This window comes from Leopardus geoffroyi, assembly GCF_018350155.1.
Source record: "Leopardus geoffroyi isolate Oge1 chromosome E3 unlocalized genomic scaffold, O.geoffroyi_Oge1_pat1.0 chrE3_random_Un_scaffold_51, whole genome shotgun sequence".
Classification (NCBI taxonomy): Eukaryota; Metazoa; Chordata; class Mammalia; order Carnivora; family Felidae; genus Leopardus; species Leopardus geoffroyi.
This window is the reverse complement of record NW_025543570.1, coordinates 104,420-121,699: the sequence shown is the minus strand read 5'-3', so window position 1 is coordinate 121,699 and position 17,280 is coordinate 104,420. Positions and strand designations below refer to the sequence as shown.

Genomic DNA, 17,280 nt, shown 5'->3' with positions numbered 1-17,280 from the left:
TCCCTAGGTTTTTGGTAGACGTTATTACAATTCAAATTCATTTCTCTGAGATCCTTAACTGATTTTTTTGCAGACATATTCATTTTTTACTTGACTTGTGTCTTCTACCTCTAGACTGTCACTGTTGGTCTCTCCTTTCCACTCAAAGAATCCCTCTTAATATTTCTTGCAGGAAGGGTTTAGTGGTACAAACTCCTTTAGTTTTCGTTTGGGAAAGTCTGTGTCTCCTTCCATTTTGAAGGATAGCCTTGCTGGATAGAATATTGTTGGCTGCTGATTTTTCCATTCAGCACTTTGAATATGTGATGTCACTAGCTTCTGGCTTGCCAAGTTTCTGTTCAGAAATTGGGTAGCTCGCCTTATGGGTCTTCCCTTCTAAGTTAAGGTCTTTTGTCTTGCTGCTTTTAAGAGTTTTTCTTTACTGTCACTGTAATTTGCAAGTTTGGTTGCATTATGTTTGTGTGTTGGCCTGATTTTGTTGATGTTGATGGGAGTTCTTTAGACTCCTGGATGTGGATATTTGTTTCCCTCCCCCAATTAGGGACATTTTCAGCTATTATTTCCTCAAATAAATTTTCAGCCCCAAATTCTCTTCCTTCTGGGAGTCCTACAATATGAATATTATTATCTTTCTTGTAGTCACTGAGTTCCCTTAGTCTCATCTCACGTTGCAGAATTCTGTGCTCTCTCTTTGGTTCAGTGTGATTAATTTCCATCACTCAGTCTTCGAGGTCACTAGTTTGTTCGGCTGCTTCTTCCATCCCTCTGTTCATTCCAGCTAGCTTGGTTCCCCTTTATTGTGTCCTCAATGTGTACTGTGTTATTTCTTATCTCTATGTCAGGGGTCTCACTCTTCTACTCATTTCACAACTCCATTGAGTATCCTTGTGATCATTGCTTTAAATTCAGTATCAGGTATGTTATTTATATCTCTTTGGCTTAGATCTCTCACTGTGACTTTGACTAGGTCTTTCATTGTGGGTAAACATCTCTGTGTGTCCATTTTGTCTGTCTCTCGGGCTCTATTTCTCTGTGTTAAGAAAGTCAGCTGTGCCTCTTGATCTTGAAATTAATGACGGTATGAAAAAGAGGTCCTGGAGTCCTCAATAGTTCACGTATCCATTTATAGGACCTGGACCTTCAGGAGGATATCGCATGGGTATTGCTCATTCCATGCTGTTGTGTCTGTGTTGCTTTTCCTTTTAGTGTAGGTGTCCGCGCTGATTGCGTGCCTCTTGTGGGCTCTGCTTACAATCAGTAGTGTCAGTGGGACTCAGGCAAGCCAGCTGTGAGGTAGTATGCCCACTGAGTAACTTGGGACCAGTGCAGGAGTGTTAGCAAAATTGCACAGGGGTACTAGTCCTATGCCAGATTTCCCAATGTCCTTTGGTGGCTGGGGGCTGTGAACCAGCGGTGGAAACTAGGGGCTTGAGGATATGCACAGAGCATGTCTGTGCCTGGGGATATGTGACTGGGTGTGACAGATGAGGTTGCCTAGATATGCAGAGCTGAGTGAGGTGCAGATGTGCACAGCGTGCTGTGGCAGCTATGCATGCAGCTTGTTGGATAGGGTGCCCTTGTGGTTTTAAGAATGTTTGCCCTGAGACCAGCAGACTTGGTGTGGTGAGTCCTTCTGTGAACCCTTGGGACTGGTGCGCTGCTAACGGGTTAGTTAGCAAGTGTCTGTGCAGCCTCACCCTCTGGTGGGTGCTTCTATGCTTATTCTGGGAGGCTGGGGGAGAAGAATGGTGTCTGTGAGCTCCCTCATTGTTGGAGAAGTCCCCCAACACACTCAGTAATCAGCATGAATGCATCTGTCTCCTGTTGCCTCTGCATTGTGTAAAATGCCACGTTTACATTGCCTCTCTACACAGGCAGGTACCTGGCTATCACTCATCCTCCTATATCATCCAGTGCTGGGCCGGCTGACCTCCAAACCTCCAGGATCTAAACTCAAGGGAATTCAACCCCTCTGGGTTTTAATGCCAAACGTTATGGAGATTAGTCTTCACTGTGTGAGCTCCATGGTGTGAGGGCTCACGTTCTCTGCCCATTCTGCAGGCAGCCAGACTCTACCTTTCTGACCTTCGTAACCTTTCTGATGCAGGTTCTCTCTATTTAGGTGTGGAGTTTCTTCTGCCAGTCTTTGGATTGCTCTCTGGTTCGTGGACTTGGATGTGGATGTTATGTAGTTGAACACATGGGACAAGGTGAGCTCAGGATCCGCTTACTCTTCTATTATTAATTTTTTAAATGTCTTATTATTTTGGATTTTTGAGACATGGGCAGGCAGACTCATATCACCAATGCACTTCAGGATTTTAAAGGAACTTTGCAACATTTGCTTCTAGTATTTTATGTTTTGAAACTCTCTTTAATGAGGTATAATTTACATACAACCGCAAGTTAAAGGGTATAATTTGATGAGACATGAGGGTACAGGACCATGGGTAGAGCACCATGAAATCACATATTTTCTCCCTAAACCTTTCATCACAATCAAACGGGCAGTCCATATCTGGCCAGAGAAGACAGGGAATTTTCCTAAAACAAAAGGAGTTTTGGCAGCTGCTTGAGAATATTCCTTAAACTCCCTGTCCCAAGGTAGACTCACCAGAGACACTTGGCTCCAATTATCATAGCCATTAACCTGGAAAGTGAAGGAAGGAGATGCTCCCACTTACAGCTAGAGGAACCTGAGTCTGTAAGGAGGAAGGAAGAATGTCAGCATCCCCTTTGTTAGGGATGACCTGTGTTTCCTCCAGCAAGCTGGGTTTATTCAGAGGAGGCTTGTTGAGACAATCATCCAATATATCAGGAGGGAATTTATCAGCCTGGTTAGTGGCCAAACACATTCTGCAAGAGACCCTTAGAGCGGGGTCCTGATTTAGGGCCACTCAGGCTTGGATATAGGGTACCTCAGTCCATGTGCCCCATTTCCTGCAGAAGAGATCTAACAGAAAGTTATACTGAAGCTTAATATGCCATTAATGGGCCATTTTTCCTCATATCCTAAGGAATAATGAGGTCTTTCAATGTTACAGAAGACCAGTCCTTTTGTAAGCCTTGCAATCCTAATTGGTTGCAGTGAGTTGAAAGGTAGGCCAAAGGAGAGTCCTTGGGAACCAACGAAGCAGGTAGAGAAGGTCCATTACCAAAAATCCACACCATACGCGCCCCTGCTCCCAACCTCCCACCCCCCCAAATCCTGGGTGGACTCCCACACAGGATATATCTTTGACACTAGGAACCTCTGTATGACATACCATAGATTTCATTTGTGTTCACTCTTGGATTGTACATTCTGTTGGATTGGACAATTTTTGATGACATGTATCCACCATTATGCTATCATACCCACTAGTTTCACTGCCCTAAACGTCCTCTGTACTGCACCTATTCATCCCTCCACCTCCCTCTTTCCTAAGCCTTGACCGTCACTGACTTTTTTACTATCTCCATCATCATTCCTTTTCTAGAATGTCATATAGTTGGATTCATAGTGTATGTAGCATTTTCAGAGTGGCTTCTTCCACCTAATAACATCTGTTTAGGTTTTCCTCCAAGATTTTTCACAACTTGATACCTCATTTCTTTATAGCCCTGAATAATATTCCATTGTCTGGATGTACTTCGATTTTCTTTCATTTTTTCTTATTTTTTTATGTTTTTTTTTATTTATCAGAGAGCGAGAGATAGAGACAGAGACATAGCGTGAATGGGGGAGGGTCAGAGAGAGAGGGAGACACAGAATCCAAAGCAGGCTCCAGTCTCTGAACTGTCTGCACAGAACCCAACGCGGGGCTCGAGCCCACAGACCACAAGATCATGACCTGAAATGAAGTCAGACACCTCAAGTTTCTGTGGCTCCACATCCACGACAGCATTTGGTGTCATCAGTGCCCTAGATTCTGGCATTCTAACAGGTGTAGTGATATCTCGCTGTTGCTTTAATTTGCATCTACCTTGTGACATATAAGGTAGAGCACATTCTCATATTCTTATTTATTATGCGTATATCTTTCTGTTGAAGCATCTATTAAAGTCATAGCCCCATTTTTCTCTCAGGTTGTTTTCCTACTGTTGAGTTTGAAGAGTACTTGGCATATTGTAGATAACAGTCCTTTGCAGGTGTGTGCTTTACAAATATTTTCTACCAGTCTCTGGATTCTCTTTTTGTTTTTTGATGAGATTGACTTCTTATTTGGTTTTGCTCCTTAATTTTGTATTTGAAGCATTGGAATCTAAAACTTAATACTAGGGTTGAGAAAAGAAAGGGTTGAGAATACTGGGTTAAGACTTTGCCCTGAAAACATCTTGTGTATTTTAGCTTACTTTATGTAATAACTTTGAAGCTATAGTTGCAACTATGTGCTCATTCCTGGCATAAAGACATACTGAGTCAAGTGTTGATGCAGGAGAGCTTGGATGCAAATTTTCTGACAAAAATTATGTGTCATCCGTACTTTAATGTTTTGAAATCCATTCCTAATTGTACAATAATGTCATGAAAATGGTTCTTTTTAAAATTTTTCTTTGGAGAGACAACGCACATGAGCAGGGGGAGAAGCAGAGAAGGAGAGAGAAAGAATCCCAAGCACGTTCCATGCTCAGTGTGGAGGCTAACGCAAGTCTCCATCCCATGACCCTGGGATCATGACATGAGCCAAAATGAAGTCAGACGCTCAACCAACCGAGCCACTCAAGCAACCCAAAAATGGTTCTTGTTTAATGAACAATATTTGGAGGCTTCAGAAATGTTCTCAGGTCATGGAATCTGCTCGTCTTCTTTTTTCTTAAAGGACTTGTCATATCATTCCTACTGTTCATTTTCTCTACTTCAGATGTTTCTGATCGAACTCTATGACACCCTCCATTGTCACTTTATGAATGATTTCAATACTTTCCAGCATCAGTCCTCTTAGCATCATGAAATCTCACACTCATAGACTATTGGCAGCAGAGGCCAGCATCAAGAATGTTACAAGGAGGGGCGCCTGGGTGGCGCAGTCGGTTAAGCGTCCGACTTCAGCCAGGTCACGATCTCGCGGTCCGTGAGTTCGAGCCCCGCGTCAGGCTCTGGGCTGATGGCTCAGAGCCTGGAGCCTGTTTCCGATTCTGTGTCTCCCTCTCTCTCTGCCCCTCCCCCCGTTCATGCTCTGTCTCTCTCTGTCCCAAAAAAATAAATAAACGTTGAAAAAAAATTAAAAAAAAAAAAAAAGAATGTTACAAGGAGGGTGAGGAATAGCCACTTGAATGAATTAGAGAGGAATACATGAGAACATTACCCAAGGACAAAACTTTCTAGGGAAAGAATTTAGTGTGTTTTCAGTTGTACAAGGTTTAGTTGGATCCTGGGAGAAGCATTACTTGGTCATTGCGTTTGTGTGGAGGTTACATGTGGGTTTAGGAAATGTGTGTGGTGCTGTGCTGATGCATGACAAAGCCATTACAGTGATCAGTGATATATGCAACAGGTTCCATAGGATATATCATTGTGTAGTGGCCAGTGCTCGTTCCCTCAGCATCATCCTACCCATGGATCCTAATGAGGATCCGGATGATCCCTTCCCCATGGTTCAGTCTGAAGCAACTGACTGTTTAAGGGCTAAGGTGAAATTTTCTAATGCCCACACCACCAGGGCCACGATAGTTGCTGCTTTCATCCCTTCTGAGATGGACAAGGCCTCTCAGGACTTTTCTACTCACTTCTCAGGAGGAAGCCTGTTTGAGGGAGCAAGGGAAGATCTCCTCAGCCCTTCTTTGCTGCATCACAGGTGGGATCAACACCTGACCCTTCTAAGTCCCTGCCTTCTTGTTCTCTACTATAAGGGGCTTTAAGAATGGTTAGTGGTCATTCTGGGAGGACATACCAAGTGGGAGACCCGGGGAGCCAACTAGGTGGCAGGAGGTGTCCTAAGCATCTTGATGTGGTAGGTGGTTCCATAGATGAATGCACATGTAAAAATTTCGTTGAGCTGTGTCACAATATGTGTGCAAATTAAATTGTGTATTTTATAAACTCAAATAGTATTTTGAAAAAAATTTTGATAAGAATGAAGAGTACTTAAAAGCAAGTGCATCTAGCAGTGATGGTTGTAGAACCTTATGAATATACTAAAATCCACCATGATAAATTTCATGGTGAGGAAATACCTTTTTCTCTCGTTTTCTAAAAATAACTAACTGAAGTACAAAATATCTACGTAAAAGTGCTCAATGAATTATCCCATGGTATGTCAATATGTCAATTAAAATATCCAACCTGGAGTGATTCTGTGATCATTACAAGTTGTTCAGCTTCTCTGGAGCTTCAGATTATTCATCCTCCACTCAGAGTGTTGTCTTACTGTGACAAAGAAGGGGGAATGGATGTTGGGTGACAGTTATCATCTTGGCTCTAAATGGTCTGGAAGGTCTAGACCAAGCCCACCTCTCGGTGACCCCTGACATCCAACCCCCGACACTCAGTAGTGTGTGCATGACCCTTCTGAGAGTTCCTCTGGTGAGAGCTGCCCCCCTTCCAGGCACCCCATCTCACCTGGTAAATTCCCATTTATCCTTCAGATGTCAGGGCAAGAAGGACTTTTTTAGGGAAGGTATCATTTTTCTCCTAAAATTGGTAATTTCCTTCTAAATGTATCTTCATGGCCTTATCTGGTCCTTCCCTTAATAGCACTTATTTTCATTTGTGGCTATTTTCTTACTACATGGTTATTAGGCTATTTTTTTTCCTCTGCTGTATCTGATTCCCATGAGGCTGAGCCATGTGTTCTGGTTCACCACGATGTACTTTGCTTAGAAGAGAATAGGATTTCTGTTAGTATTCATGGAATGAATGAATGAATGAATGAATGAGTGAATGAATCAGAAGCTTGGATACAGACAAGGATGAGGGGAACCTTTGCATGTTCCTTCAGTTGTTCCTTAGCACACGGGAAAACTAGGTCTTGGATCTCAAGTTCAGAGTATCTCCACATTATTTTAGAAAATCCTTCAAAGTATAAGAAATGTTGACTTTGTTCATACCTCTGTGTTACCTGCCTACCCGTTGGAGTGAGGCATATTTTTTTAAGTTTATTGGTTTATTTTGAGAGTGCATGGAGAGGGAGGGGCACAGAGAGAGGAAGAGAGAGAGAATCCCTAGCAAGCTCCACACTTTGCATACAGCCTTATGTGGGGCTTGATCCTATGAACGTTAAGATCATGACCTGAGCCGAAATCAACTGTCGGACGTTTAATGGACTTAGCCACCAAGGTGCCCCTAGAGTGAGACATTTTCATTAACCTGAAAGCTCATAAGCTGAGGTAATAATACAATAGCAATAGAACATGTACGAGGCAGTCTTCAACTTCAGATCAGAAAATCTTATTGACTTTGTTGCAATTACAGTCCATGTGCCCAAAAACATGCAGCCTAAACATGAGAATGAAACAGGTGATAATTCCACTCTGAGCCCAAACACTAGCTGGTGACATGCGACAAATTACTTCACCATTTGAGTCTGTGTTACCTCAGAGAACCTGGGAAATTAACTGTGTACTTTCTAATCCTTTATGAAGTGTAAGAGTCATGATGTGTGGAAATGAATCTGCACCACGCTTGCATACTGTAACAGCTTAATCTGTGGTAACCTTCTTATCATTTTGAGAATGTAACTTAGAGCAGGGACCCTGCTGTTTTTCTCTATGATGTCCCCAAGACCATGAATCATGTCTGACACATAGCAGGTAGTTAACATTTGTTGAATGAATATTTGGCAGTCTTGGAGAGAAGGCAGAAGGAGAAATGGGTCATATTTGTAAAATAAAGTGATTTTTCTAGGAAAAAGTTTACAGTATCCTACAGCACCCCATTTCCATGTATATTTAGACAATAGACAGTCTTTTCTTCTTTTTCCTAAAACATGCTCATATAATGAGGAATAGGATGCAGAACTTTCCTGAAGGTTTCAGATGAAGCCCCAGAGCTCAGGGAGGACTAAACATGTGTCCTCTTCCCTGACCAGAGGCAGTGAGGTAAGAAACTTTGGGGAGCATGTGATTATCATGTTTCTTTTTTTTAAATGCTTATTTATTTTTGAGAAGGCACAGATAGTCAGAGTGTGAGAGGAGAAGAGGCAGAAAGAGAGGGAGACACAGAATTTAAAGCAGGCTCCAGACTCTGGGCTGTCAACACAGAATGCAATGCAGGGTTCAAACTCACAACCTGCTAGATCATGACCAGATCTGAAGTCGGATGCTTCACCCACTCAGCCACCCAGGTGCCCTGTGACTGTCATATTTACTACATGGAGTGTCCATTCTTCATATATGGGGCCCAAGACAGAGGCAGGACACAGGTATCTGGGCTCCCTGAGATAGTTATCCTACATACAAAAGTAAGATGTGACCTTCCAAAATATGACACTTGATGGCCTGGGTCACCCAGCCCTGCCAGCTGCTCAGAAACCGAGAAGGAGTCATTGATCCTCCAGGTGCTGAATCGGGCCAGTGAGGTGGACAATGCCCTGATGGAATATCTGGCCGTAGCTTAATCAGCTGTGGTGAGCAGCTGGACCCAATTCAAAGGGAGGTAGGGACGAGGACACAGAGGGCATCATGGCTATGTCTGGGCTCCTGGAAGGCAGGTGCAGGAAAAAGATTTTCCGGGTCATATCTCCCCAGCCTCCCACCTAGGGTGGAGGGAGGGCAAAGTGCATGTGCATGTGCATTTACACTGTGTGGTCACCAGAGGGTATTGTGGCCCTAACTCTGTGTGACAGAAAATGATGCTTGTGAATGCTGCTTCTGCTGCTGCTGCTGCCAATCTCCTACTAAAGGAACCCTTACTATGTGCAAGCTCATTTCCTCCTCACAACTCCCTAATTCATTAAGGATTCTGGTACACTTTTTTAATATCAAAGAAACATAAAGAGATTAAATAACTTGCCCAATCACAAAGCCCTTAAGTGGTGGAGGTGGAATGGTTATCTGAGAGGTCTGGCTTCAGAGCATGCATTCATTGATTCAACATGTGTGTGCTGAGTACTCACTATGTACAAGGCCCTGTGTTGTGTAGGTTTATGGTTGTAGGGTTATGGTTAGAGTTGGTATGAAGTTTAAGTTGAGGGGCATGTTTAGGATCACGGTTAGTGTTAGGGGTAGGACCCAGGAGGTTCCAGGCAGTGAACCCCTAGCAGAGAAGTTGTCTCCACTGAGGGCTGAGTGGAGGCTGCATGGGAGTCTTCAGTTCAGACTTAGTTTTTCCATGCCAGGATCGACTCCCATGTGTGTCACTCTTCAGTTGGGCCTCAACAACCTTCTTGTGGAACTCCATGCCGGCAATGGAATTGACATGATGATGTTCCGATTCAAATCTGAACAATACTGTAGGGATCGGGCCCTACGTGCGTGGTGTTCTCAGAGATAGGAACCGGATACCCATTGAGAGGGAGCCATAGATAGGGTGAGGGTTTGGTCTAGGGATATAAGAAGGGCCGAAACGACACCAGTCCTGTTGTGTCCATGGAGGGCCGAGTGAGGACCCATGAATTCGTGCGGGTCAGGTGTAGTGTTAGCGTTAGAGCTGGAGTTGAGGCTGAGGTTGATGTGTATGTTTCTGGTCACTATTAGGGTTGGGATTACTTCCCAGGTGGCTCCAGTTGCTGATCCACAGAAGTGCAGTGGTCTCCCCGGAGGGCTCAGCGGAGGGCACATGGGAGGGTGTCAGTCATGCTTAGTCTTTGTGTGCCAGGGTGAGCCATCTTTGTGGGCCACTCCTTGGTTGAGCCTCAGAAACCCCCTTCTGCAACTGCATCTGGGTTTTGGGTATTACATGGGTGATATTCCACCTTCCATGCTGAGTAATCTTGCTCATCTTCTGGGACCCATGTGTGTGGTATCCTCAGACTTAACAAATGGGTCTTCATTGGCAGAGAGCCTTAGTTAGACTAAGGGTTCATTCCAGGGCCGAAATCAGGGCTGAAGCTACACCAGTCCCGTTATTTCCATGGTGGGCTGAATGAGGGCCCATGTGCGTGTGAGGGTTAGGTGTAGAATTAGCGTTAGATTTGGGGTGAGGTTTAGGTTGAGGACTATGATGTGGGTCACAGATAGGGTTAAGGGTAGGTCCAAGGAGCCCCCAGATGCTGAACCCCTAACAGTGCAGTGGTCTCCATGGAGGGCTGAGTGGAGGCTGCATGGGAGCCTTCAGTTCAGACTTAGTCTTTTTGTGCCAGGGCCAAACTCCCTTGTGTGCAACTCTTTAGTTGGGACTTAGCAACCTCCTTGTGCACCTCCATCCCGGCAGTGTAAATGACATCATGATGTTCCAATTCCATCCTGAACAGTAGTGCAGGTGTTTGTGCCCTATGTGTGTGGTGCTCTCAGAGTTAGGAAGTGGATCCCCATTGGAGAGAGACATAGCTAGGGTGGGGGTTCAATCCAGGGATATACGCATGGCCGAAGAGACACCAGTTCCATTATCTCCATGTAAGGCTGAATGAGGACCCATGCATGGTGCAGGCTAGGTGTAGGGTGAAAGAGGTGGTTTGAGGTTGAGGTTGATGTGTATGTTTCTGGTCACTATTAGGGTTGAGCTTATATCCCAGGTGGCTCCAGGCATTGAAGCACCAGCAGTGCATGGTCTCCCCCAAGGGCTCAGGAGGGCACATAGGAGGGTGTCTCTCATGCTTTGTCTTTGAGTGCCAGGACGAGCCTCCTTTGTGGGCCACTCTTTTCTTTGCTGTCAGCAAACCCCTTCTGCAACTCCATTTGGACATTTGATATTACATGGTGATATTCCACATTCCATGCCCAGTAGTTCATCTCCTCTTCTGGACCCCATGTGTATGGTATCTTCAGAGTTAAGAAATGGGTCATCATTGGGAGAGAGCCTTAGTTAGAGTCAGGGTTCTTTCCAGGGCGAAAAGCAGGGCAGAATCTCACCAGTCACGTTACTTTCGTGGTGGGATAAATGATGGCCCGTGAGTGGGTGAGGGTCAGGTGTAGGGTTAGCATAGAGTTGGGGTAAGGTTTACGTTGAGGAGTACAGTGAGGGTCACAATTAGGGGTAGGGGTAGGTCTAAGAAGGCCCCAGATTCTGAACCCTAAGCAGTGCAGTGGTGGCCCTGGAGGGCTGAGTTGAGAATGCATGTTAGTGTGCCGGGAAGTCTTAGTCTTGGGACCTAGGGCCTGCCTCAGCTGTGGGCTGCTCTTTGGTTGGGCCTCAGCAACCCCCTTGTGCAGCTCCCTCTGGGCTTTTGAAATTACCTGGTGATGTTCCACGTCCCTTGGCGAGTACCACTGCACCGTCTCTGGATCCCATATGCGTGGTAATATCAGACTTAGGAATTTGGTCGTCATTGGGAGAGACCCTTAGCAGGTTTAGGGTTCAACCCAGTGACATAGAGAGGGCTGAAGCTACACGAGTCCCATGATCACCCTGGAGGGCTGATGTGAGGTATTATGCGTGAATGCAATTCAGGAGTAGGGTCATGGTTAGACATGGTGTGAGGTTTTGGTTGAGGGGTATGGTGAGGGTCATGGTTAGTGTTAGGGTTAGGACCCAGGAGGTTCCAGGCAGTGAAACTCTAGTAGTGCAGTAGTCTCCATGGAGCGCTGAGTGGAGGCTGCATGGGAGCCTTCAGTTCAGACGTATTCTTTGCGGGCCAGGACCAGCCTCCCGTCTCTGCCGCTCTTCAGTGGGACCTCACCAACCTCCTCGGGCAGCTCCATCCTGGCAGTGGAAATGACATGATGGTCCTCCAATTTCGTAATGAATAATACTGCAGGGGTTTGGGCCCTATGTGTGTGGTGTTCTCAGAATGCGGAACTGGATTCCCATTGGGAGGGAGCCATAGCTAGGGTGAGGGCTCGGGCAAGGGACATAAGCGGGGCTGAAGCCACACCAGTCCTGTTATCTCCGTGGAGGGCTCAATCAGGGGCCATGTACAGCTGTGGGTCAGGTGTAGGGTTAGCGTTAGAGTTGGGGTGAGGTTGAGGTTGATGTGTATCTTTCTGTTTACTAGTAGGGTTCGGCTTATGTCCCAGGTGGCTCCAGGCGCTGAACCACAAGCAGTGCAGTGTTCTCCCCGGAAGTCTCAGTGAATGGCCAGGGGAGAGTTTCAGTCATGCTTAGTCCTTGAGTTCCAAGGCGAGTCTCCTTTGTGGGCCACTCTTTGGTTGAGCCTCAAAAACTGCTTCTGCAACTACATCTGGGCTTTGGATATTACATGGTGATATTCCATGTTCTGTGTCAAATAATCCTGCCCCTCTCTGGACCCCATGTGTGTGGTATCCTTGGTGGGTCACCATTGAGAGAGAGCCTTAGTTAGAGTAAGGGTTATGTCCAGGGCTGCAAGCAGGGTCCAAACTACACCAGTCTCGTTAAGTCCATGGAGGGCTGAATTAGAGTCCATGCATGGGTGAAGGTCAGGTATAGAGTTAGTGTTAGAGTTGGGGTGAGGTTTAGGTTAAGGACTATGATGAGGGTCACAGATAGTGTTACAGAGAGTTCCAAGGAGGCCCCAGATGCTTAACCCTTAGCAGTGCAGTGGTCTCCACACAGGGTTGGGTGGAGACTGCATGGGACCCTTCAGTTCAGACTTAGTCTTTGCGTGCCAGGGCCAAACTCCCATGTGTGCAACTCTTTAGTTGGGTCTCAGAAACCTCCTTGTGCAGCTCCATCCTGGCAGTGGAAATGGCATGATGATGTGCAAATTCCATACCGAATAATACTGCAGGGAATTTGGGCCCTGTGTACGTGGTGTTCTCAAATTTACGAACTGGCTCCCCATTGGGAGAGAGCCATAGCTAGGGTGAGGGTTTGGACAAGGGACATAAGCAGGGCTGAAGCAACACCAGTCCCTTTATGTCCATGGAGGGTTGAATGAGGGCCCATGCAAGGGTTCCTGTCAGGTGTATGGTTAGCGTTAGAGTTGGGGTGAGGTTGAGGTTTATGTGAATGGCTCTGGTGACTTTAAGGGTTGGGGTTACATCCAAGGTAGCTCCTGGTGCTGAACACTCAGCAGTGCAGTGGTCTCTCCAGAGGGCTCAGTGGAGTGCATATGGGAGGGTGTCGGTCATGCTTAGTCTTTGAGTGCCATGGTGAGCCTCCATTGTGGGCCACTCTTTGGTTGAGCCTCAGCAACTGCTTCTGCAACTACATCTGAGATTTGCATATTACATGGTGATAATCCATGTCCGATATCCATTAATCCTGCTCCTCTTCTGGACGCCCCATGTGTGTGGTGTCCTCATACTGAAGAATTGCGTGACCATTGGGAGAGAGCTTTATCTAGAGTTAGGGTTCAATCAAGATGCGTGAGCTGGACTGAAATGACAGCTGTCCTGTGGTCTCCTTGGAGTGGTGCAATGAGGGTCCATGCGAGGATGTGGGTGAATTACATGGTTATGTTTAGAGTAGGAGTGATTTTTATGTTGAGGGGTACGTTGAAGGTCACGGATAGGGTTAGGTCCCAGGAGGCTCCAGCATGGATGTGGTCTCCCAGAAGGGCTGAGTGAAAGCCCCATGGATCGTGCTGGTCAGGATTTGTCTGCGAAGGCGAGGGCAAGCCTCTGGTTTGGGCCACTCTTCAGTTGGAACTCAGCAACCCCCTTGTGCAGCTCCATGAGGGAATTGGGAATGATATGATTATGCTTCACATTCCATGCTGAGTAATCCTGCACTGCTTTGGGCCCCAGATGTGTAGTCTTCTCAGAGTTAGGAATTGGATCTCCATCGTGAGTGTACCATAGCTAGGGATGGTTTTTGAACCAGGGACATATGTATGGCCAAAGCGACACTAGTCCCATTATCTCCATTTAGGTCTAAATGAGGGACCATGCACAGGGTGTGTGTCATGTGTAGGGTTAGCATTAGACTTAGAGTGAGTTGAGGATGATGTGTAAGGTTCTGGTAAGTATTAGGGTTGGGTTTACATCCCAGGTGGTCTCATGCACTGAGCCATCAGCAGTGCAGTGGTCCTCCCAGAGGGCTCAGTAGAGGGCACATGGGAGAATATGGGTCGTGCTTAGTGTTTGCATGCCAGGGCGAGCCTCCTTTGTGGACCACTCTTTGGTTTAGCCTCAGCAACCCCTTCTGCAATGACATCTGGGCTTTGGATATTACATGGTGATATAATCCTGCTGAGTAATCCTGCTCCTGTTCTGGCCCCCATGTGTGTGGTATCCTCAAACTTAAAAACTGGGTCATCATCGGAGAGAGCCTTAGGTGGAGATATGGTTCGGTATAGCGACATAAGCAGGGCTGAAACTACATCAGTTGTGTTATCTCCATGCAGGCCTGAATTAAGCCCCATGCGCGGATGCGTGTCAGGTATAGGTTTAGCATTAGAGTTAGGGTGAAGTTTAGGTTGAGGATTATGGCACGGGTCATGCTTAGGGTTAGGTTCCAGGAGGCCCTAGGTGCTGAAACCCAAGCAGTGCAGCAGTCTCCCTAGAGGGCTCAGTGGAGGGCTCATGGGAAGGTGCCATTCAGGCTTAATCTTTAGGGGCTAGTGCCAGCCTCGGATATAGGCCACATTTTGGTTGGGCCTCAGCAACCCCCTTGTGCAGCTCCCTCTGGGCTTTGGAAATTACCTGGTCATTTTCCATGTTCCATGCCGAGGAATCCGGCTCCTCTGAACCCCACGTGTGTGGTCTCTCAGATTTCAGAATTGGATCACTATCGGCAGTGAGCCATAACTAGGTTGAGGGTTCATGCCAGGAACATTGATAGGGCCGAGGTGACGCTAGTCCCGTGTTTGCCCTTCAGGGCTGAAATGGGGGCCCATGCGTGAATGCTAGTCATTTGAGACCCAGGGCCAGCCTCCTTTGTAGGCCACACTTTGGTTGAGCCTCAGGAGCTGCTTCTGAAACAACATGTATGATATTACATGGTCATATTCCATGCCGAGTAATCTGCCCCTTCTTCTGGACCCCATGTGTGAGGTATGCTTAGACTTAAGAATCGGGTCACCATCTGGAGAGAGCTTTAGATAGAGTTGGGTTTCAGACAAGGGCCATAAGCAGGGCTGAAGCTACCCCATTCCACTTACCTCTATGGGGTGAAGAATGATGAGCCGTGTGCAGGTGAGGGTCAGTTGTAGGGTTAGAGTTAGTGTTGGAATGATTTGGGGTTCAGGGTATGGTGAGGGTCACGGTTAGTGTTAGGATTAGGGCCCAAGAAATTCCAGGCGGTGAACCCCTAGCATCACAGTGGTCTCCACGGAAGGCTGAGTGGTGGCTGCATGGGAGCCTTCAGTTCAGACTTATTCTTTGTGTTTCAAGGCCAGCCTCCATGTGTGCCACGCTCCATTTGGGTCTCAGTAACCTCCTGGGGCATCTCTATACCGGCAGTGGAAACGAAATGATGATGTTCCACTTCCATACTAAATAATACTGCAGGGGTTTTGTCCTATATGTGTGGTGTTTCAGAATTAGGACCTGGATACCCATTGGGAGAGAACCACGGATAGCGTGAGGTTCTGTCCAGGGACATAAGTAGGGCTGAAGAGACACCGGTCCCATTATCTCCATGAGGGCCTGTATGAGGGCCAATGAGCGGGTGAGGGTCAGGTGTAGGGTTAGCATTAGCGTTGGGGTGAGGTATTGGTTGAGGAGTACAGGGAGGGTCAAGGTTGTGTTTAGGGCTAGGTTCCAGGAGGCCCAAGGTGCTGAATCCAAGGCAGTGCAGTTGTTTCCCTGGGGGACCCAGAGGAGGGCGCATGGGAGGGTGCCAGTCATGCTGAAACTTTGAGTGCCAAGACCAGACTCTTGTTAGCGTTAGACTTGGGGTGAGGTTCTGATTGAGGAGTATGGTTTGGGTCATGATTAGGGTGAGGGATAGCTCCAAGGAGTCCCCAGGTGATGAACGCCATGCAGTGCAGTGGTCTCCGGGAGGGCTCAGTGGAGGTCGCATGGGAAGGTGCTGGTCAGGATTAGTCTTTGGTTACCAGTGCCAGCCTTGCATGTGGGCCACTCTTCATTTGGGCCTCAGCAAGCACTTTTGCACCTCCCTCTGGTATTTGGACATGACATGGGGGTGGTCCACGTTCCATGTGGAGTAATCCTGCACCGCTTCTGGGCCCCATGTGCGTGATATTCTGAGCTAGGAATTGGATCCCCATCTGGATAGAGAAACAGCTAGGGTTACAGTTTGATCCAGGGACATAAACAAAGCTGAAGCAACAACATTCCATTATTCTCCATTGAGTCTGAGTGAGGGCTGTGTGTGGTAGCAGTTCAGGGGTAGGGTTAGTGTTAGAGTTGGGGTGAGGTTTAGGTTGAGGAATACGGCTAGGGTCATGGTGAGGGTTAGGGGTAGGTTCCAGGAGGTGCATAAGTACAGAAACCTAAGTAGTGCAGAGGTCTCCTAGAGGGTTGAGTGGAGGGCGCAAGGAATGGTGCCATTCCTTCTTAGTCTTAGGGTGTCAAGGCCATCCTCGGGTGTAGGACACTCCTTAGTTGGGCCTCAGCAGCGCCCATGTGCAGCTCCCTCTGGGCTTTGGAAATGACATGGTGATGTTCCAGGTTCCACGCCGAGTAATCCTGCACCGCTTCTCTACACCATGTGCGTGCTGTTATCTGTTATTGGAATTGGGTCCCCATGAGGAAGGAGACATAGCTAGGGTTAGGATTCCATGCCAGGACATCACCAGGTCAAGGGACTCCAGTCTCATGAATTTCATGGAGGGCTGAAGTGAGAACCCTTGTCTGGTATAGAGTGAGTGTGAGAGATAGGGTTAGGTTTAGGTTGAGGGTTATAGTTAGGGTTACGGTTAGGTTTAGAGTTAGGTCCCAGGAGTCTCCAGGTGCTGGACCCACAGCAGTGCACTTGTCTCCCCAAAGGGCTGAGCAGAGTGCACAATGGAGGCTGCCAGTCCGGATTAGTCTTTTGTTTCCAAGTCCAGATAAATATTTTGGGCATTCTTTGGGTAGGCCTGTTGAATCCTCAAGTGCAGTGGCAGCCGGGCTTTTGAAAGGACATGATGATGTTCCACATTCCACACCAAGTATTCCTGCAATGCTTCTCGACACCATGTGCGTGCTGATGTCAGACTTTGAATTGGGTCCCATGGGGATGGAGCCTTAGCCAGGGTTAGGGTTCGGTGCAGGGAAGTCACCAGTGCCGAAACAACTCCAGTCTCGTGATTTCCCTTGAGGGCTGACCTGAGATCCCATGCAAGGGTGCAGCTCAAATGTAGGGTTAGGGTTAGAAACAGGGTTACGATTAGATTGAGGGTTATGTATAGGGGTATGGTTAGGGTTCACATCAGTCCCTAGGCTCCAAGCACT

General features: G+C 47.0%; 1 long non-coding RNA gene across 6 annotated transcripts in view; it reads left to right on the top strand.

Annotated features, from left to right (window-relative positions):
- LOC123595707 overlaps window positions 1-17,280 on the top strand; it is a 70,141-nt gene that overhangs the window by 14,016 nt on the left and 38,845 nt on the right. For 4 of the 6 annotated variants that reach the window (XR_006711320.1, XR_006711315.1, XR_006711319.1 and 1 more), the window contains exon 2: window positions 2,123-2,210. The exons of 1 other annotated variant lie outside the window; for it this stretch is intronic. This is a non-coding gene — a long non-coding RNA (uncharacterized LOC123595707). Of the gene's footprint in view, window positions 1-2,122; window positions 2,211-4,623; window positions 4,768-17,280 lie in introns of those variants that run through there. One more of the 6 variants, XR_006711316.1, reaches the window with a different exon arrangement.